Raw genomic sequence first — 6,116 nt, forward strand, 5'->3', positions numbered from 1 at the left:
CGGTATCAGCAATGCCTGTGTAAATGCTGCGCAGAGTCTGTTAGCACACGTGAAGCCTGCTGCTGCCCTTGCAGCCAAGTGAAGGAGCAGACGCTCCGCTCGGTGCTTTTGTAGTGTCCAAACAGATGACGATCCAACAGGGCAGGGGGAGGGCAGTGTCGCAGTCAAATTTCCGTTGCTTGAGAGGTGATGCTATCGTCGAAAGCACAGCCTTCCCATCCACGGCGTTTCAAGTTGAAACGGTAGTAAAGCCACCACAGCCAGAATGCTGGACACGGTATCAGCAAAGCCTGCGTAAAAGATGTGCAGAGTCTGTGAGCACACGTGAAGCCTGCTGCTGCCCTTGCTGCCAAGTGAAGAAGCAGACGTTGCGCACGGTGCTTTTGTACTCTCCGAACAGAAGACGATCCAACAGGGCCGGGGAGGGGGGGCACTTGCGCAGTCAAATTTCCGTAGCATGAAAGGTGATGCTAGTGTCGAAAGCGCAGCTTTCCCATGCACGGCGTTTCAAGTTGAAACGGTAGTACAACCATCACAGCCAGAATGCTTTACACGGTATCAGCAATGCCTGTGTAAAAGATGTACAGAGTCTGTGAGCACACGTGAAGCCTGCTGCCGCCCTTGCTGCCAAGTGAAAGAGGAGACGCTGCGCTCGGTGCTTTTGTACTGTCCGAACAGATGACGATCCAACGAGGCAGGGGGGCAGTGTCACAGTCAAGTTTCCGTAACTTGAAAGGTGATGCTAGCATCGAATACACAGCTGTCCTATCCAAGGCGTTTCAAGTTGAAACGGTGGTACTGCCACCACAGCTAGAATGCTCGACAGGGTATCAGCCATGCCTGCGTAAAAGACGCGCCGAGCCTGTGCGCACACGTGAAGCCTGCTGCCACCCTTGCTGCCAAGTGAAGGAGCTGACAGTGCGCTCGGTGCTTTTGTACTGTCGGAACAGATGACGATCACATGGGGCAGGGAGGGGGGGGCAATGTCGCAGTCAAATTTCCGTAGCTTGAAAGGTGATGCTAGCATCGAAAGCACAGCTTCCCCATCCACAGCGTTTAGAGTTGAAACGGTAGTACAGCCACCACAGCCAGAATGCTGGACACGGTATCAGCAATGCCTGTGTAAAAGATGTGCAGAGTCTGTGAGCACACGTGAAGTCTGCTGCCGCCCTGGCTGCCAAGTGAAGGAGCAGACGCTGTGCTTTTGTAGTGTCCGAACAGATGACGATCCAACAGGACAGGGGGGGGGCAATGTCGCAGTCAAATTTCCGTAGCTTTAGAGGTGATGGTAGCGTCGAAAGCACAGTTTTCCTATCCACGACGTTTTAAGTTGAAACGGTAGTACAGCCACCACAGCCAGAAGGCTGGACGCGGTATCAGCAATGCCTGTGTAAATGCTGCGCAGAGTCTGTTAGCACACGTGAAGCCTGCTGCTGCCCTTGCAGCCAAGTGAAGAAGCAGACGTTGCGCACGGTGCTTTTGTACTCTCCGAACAGAAGACGATCCAACAGGGCCGGGGAGGGGGGGCACTTGCGCAGTCAAATTTCCGTAGCTTGAAAGGTGATGCTAGCGTCGAAAGCAAAGCATTCCCATCAACGGTGTTTCGAGTTGAAATTGTAATACAGCCACCACAGCCAGAATGCTGGAAACGATATCAGCAATGCATTCCTAAACGATGCGCAGAGTCTGTGAGCACACGTGAAGCCTGCTGCCGCTCTTGCTGCCAAGTGAAGGATCACACGGTGCGCTCGGTGCTTTTGTACTGTCCGAACAAATGACGATCCAAAGGGACAAGGGGGGGCAGTGTCGCAGTCAAATTTTCGTAGCTTGAAAGGTGATGCTAGCGTCGAAAGCGCAGCTTTCCCATCCATGGCGTTTCAAGTTGAAACGGTAGCACAGCCACCACAGCCAGAATGCTGGACATGGTATCAGCAATGCCTGTGTAAAAGCTGCGCAGAGTCTGTGAGCACACGGGAAGCCTGCTGCCTCCCCTGCTGCCAAGTCAAAAAGCAGACGGCGCGCTCGTTGCTTTTGTACTGTCCGAGCAGATGACAATCCAACGGTTCAGAGGGGGGGGGGCTGGGTCGCAGCCAAACTTTCGTAGCTTGAAAAGAGATGCTAGCGTCGAAAGCCCAGCTTTTCCATCCACGGCGTTTCAAGTTGAAACGGTAGTACAGCCACCACAGCCAGAATGCTGGACACGGTATCAGCAATGCCTCCGTAAAAGATGCGCAGAGTCTGGGAGCACACGTGAAGCCTGCTGCCATCCTTGCTGCCAAGTGAAGGAGCAGACGGCACGCTCGGTGCTTTTGTAGTGTCCGAACAGATGACGATACAACGGGACAAGGGGGGGGGCAGTGTCGCATTCAAACTTCCGTAGCTTGAAAGGTGATGCTAGCGTCGAAAGCACAGCTTCCCCATCCACGGCGTTTCAAGTTGAAACGGTAGTAAAGCCACCACAGCCAGAATGCTGGACACGGTAACAGCAAAGCCTGAGTAAAAGATGAGCAGAGTCTGTGAGCACACGTGAAGCCTGCTGCCGCCCTTGCTGCCAAGTGAAAGAGCAGACGGTGCGCTCTTTGCTTTTGTACCTTCCGAACATGATCCAACTGGGCCGGGGGGTGCAGTGTCGCAGTCGAATTTCCGTAGCTTGAGAGGTGATGGTAGCTTCGAAAGCACAGCTTTCCTATCCACAGTTTTTCAAGTTGAAATGGTAGTACAGCCACCACAGCCAGATTGCTGAACTTGGTATCAGCAATGCCCGCGTAAAAGATGTGCAGAGTCTGTGAGCACACGTGAAGCCCGCTGCTGCCCTTACAGCCAAGTGAATGAGCAGACGCTCCACTTGGTGCTTTTGTAGTGTCCGTACAGATGACGATCCAACGGGGCAGGGGCGGGGGCACTGTCACAGCCAAATTTCCGTAGCTTGAAAGGTGATGCTAGCGTCGAAAGCACAGCTTTCCCATCCACGATGTTTCAAGTTGAAACGGTAGTACAGCCACCACAGCCAGAATGCTGGACACCATATCCGCGATGCCTGCGTAAAAGATGCGCAGAGTCTGTGAGCACACGTGAAGCCTGCTGCCACCCTTGCTGCCAAGGGAAGGAGCAGACGGTGCGCTCGGTGCTTTTGTAATCTCCGAACAGATGACGATCCAACGGGGCAGGGGCGGGGGCAGTGTCACAGTCAAATTTCCGTAGCTTGAAAGGTGATGCTATCGTCGAAAGCACAGCTTTCCCATCCACGGCGTTTCAAGTTGAAATGGTAGTAAAGCCACCACATCCAGAATGCTGGACACGGTATCAGCAAAGCCTGCGTAAAAGATGCGCACAGTCTGTGAGCACACGTGAAGCCTGCTGCCGCCCTTGCTGCCAAGTGAAGAAGCAGACGGTGCGCACGGTGCTTTTGTACTGTCCGAAGAGATGACGATCTAACGGGGCAGGGGGGGGGGCAATGTCGCAGTCAAATTTCCGTAGCTTGAAAGGTGATGCTAGCGTCGAAAGCACAGCTTCCCCATCCACAGAGTTTAGAGTTGAAACGGTAGTACAGCCACTACAGCCAGAATTCTGGACACGGTATCAGCAATGCCTGCGTAAAAGATGCGCAGAGTCTGTGAGTACACGTGAAGCCTGCTGCCTTCCTTGCTGCCAAGTGAAGGAGCGGACGGTGCGCTCGGTGCTTTTGTACTGTCCGAACAGATGACGATCCAACGGGGCAGCGCCGGGGGCACTGTCACAGTCAAATTTCCGTAGGTTGAAAGGTGATGCTAGCGTCGAATACACAGCTGTCCCATCCAAGGCGTTTCAAGTTGAAACGGTGGTACTGCCACCACAGCTAGAATGCTCGACAGGGTATCAGCCATGCCTCCGTAAAAGATGCGCACAGTCTGTGAGCACACGTGAAGCCTGCTGCCGTCCTTGCTGCCAAGTGAAGGAGCAGACGGCGCGCATGGTGTTTTTGTACGGTCCGAACAGATGACGATCCAACGGGGCAGTGCCGCAGTCAAATATCCGTAGCTTGAAAGTTGATGCTAGCGTCGAAAGCACAGCTTTTCGATCCATGACGATTCAAGTTGAATTGGTAGCACAGTCACCACAACCAGAATGCTGGACACGGTATCAGCAATGCCCGCGTAAAAGATGTGCAGAGTCTGTGAGCACACGTGAAGCCCGCTGCTGCCCTTACAGCCAAGTGAAGGAGCAGACGCTCCACTTGGTGCTTTTGTAGTGTCCGTACAGATGACGATCCAACAGGGCAGGGGGGGGCAATGTCGCAGTCAAATTTCCGTAGCTTGAAAGGTGATGGTAGCATCGAAAGCACAGCTTCCCCATCCACAGCGTTTTAAGTTGAAACGGTAGTACAGCCACCACAGCCAGAAGGCTGGACACGGTATCAGCAATGCCTGTGTAAATGCTGCGCAGAGTCTGTTAGCACACGTGAAGCCTGCTGCTGCCCTTGCAGCCAAGTGAAGGAGCAGGCGCTCCGCTCGGTGCTTTTGTAGTGTCCAAACAGATGACGATCCAACAGGGCAGGGGGAGGGCAGTGTCGCAGTCAAATTTCCGTTGCTTGAGAGGTGATGCTAGCGTCGAAAGCACAGCCTTCCCATCCACGGCGTTTCAAGTTAAACGGTAGTACAGCCACCACAGCCAGAATGCTGGACACGGTATCAGCAAAGCCTGCGTAAAAGATGTGCAGAGTCTGTGAGCACACGTGAAGCCTGCTGCTGCCCTTGCTGCCAAGTGAAGAAGCAGACGTTGCGCACGGTGCTTTTGTAGTGTCCAAACAGATGACGATCCAACAGTGCCGGGGAGGGGGGGCACTTGCGCAGTCAAATTTCCGTAGCATGAAAGGTGATGCTAGTGTCGAAAGCGCAGCTTTCCCATCCACGGCGTTTCAAGTTTAAACGGTAGCACAGCCAGCACAGCCAGAATGCTGGACACGGTATCAGCAATGCCTGTGTAAAAGCTGCGCAGAGTCTGTGAGCACACGTGAAGCCTGCTGCCTCCCCTGCTGCCAAGTCAAAAAGCACACGGCGCGCTCGTTGCTTTTGTACTGTCCGAGCAGATGACAATCCAACGGTTCAGAGGGGGGGGGCCGGGTCGCTGTCAAACTTTCGTAGCTTGAAAAGAGATGCTAGCGTCGAAAGCCCAGCTTTGCCATCCACGGCGTTTCAAGTTGAAACGGTAGTACAGCCACCAAAGCCACAATGCTGGACACGGTATCAGCAATGCCTCCGTAAAAGATGCGCAGAGTCTGTGAGCACACGTGAAGCCTGCTGCCACCTTGCTGCCAAGTGAAGGGGCAGACGGCGCGCTCGGTGCATTTGTAGTGTTCGAACAGATGACGATACAACGGGACAAGGGGGGGGCAGTGTCGCATTCAAACTTCCGTAGCTTAAAAGGTGATGCTAGCGTCGAAAGCACAGCTTCCTCATCCACGGCGTTTCAAGTTGAAATGGTAGTAAAGCCACCACAGCCAGAATGCTGGACACGGTATCAGCAAAGCCTGAGTAAAAGATGAGCAGAGTCTGTGAGCACACGTGAAGCCTGCTGCCGCCCTCGCTGCCAAGTGAAGGAGCAGACGGTCCGCACGGTGCTTTTGTACTGTCCGAACAGATGACGATCCAATCGTGCCGAGGGGGGGGGGCAGTTTCGCAGTCACATTTCCGTAGCTTGAAAGGTGATGCTAGCGTCGAAAGCACAACTTTCCCATCGACGGCATTTCAAGTTGAAATGGTAGTACAGCCTCCACAGCCATAATGCTGGACACGGTATCAGCAATGCCTGTGTAAAAGCTGCGCAGAGTCTGTGAGCACACGTGAAGCCTGCTGCCGCCCTTGCTGCCAAGTGAAAGAGCAGACGGTGCGCTCTTTGCTTTTGTACCTTCCGAACATGATCCAACTAGGCCGGGGGGTGCAGTGTCGCAGTCGAATTTCCGTAGCTTGAGAGGTGATGCTAGCGTCGAAAGCACAGCTTTCCCATGCACAGTTTTTCAAGTTGAAATGGTAGTACAGCCACCACAGCCAGATTGCTGAACTTAGTATCAGCAATCCCTGCGTAGAAGATGCGCAGAGTCTGTGAGCACACGTGAAGCCTGCTGCCGCCCTTGCTGCCAA

This window comes from Rhipicephalus microplus, chromosome 9 (assembly GCF_043290135.1).
Source record: "Rhipicephalus microplus isolate Deutch F79 chromosome 9, USDA_Rmic, whole genome shotgun sequence".
NCBI classification, from domain to species: Eukaryota; Metazoa; Arthropoda; class Arachnida; order Ixodida; family Ixodidae; genus Rhipicephalus; species Rhipicephalus microplus.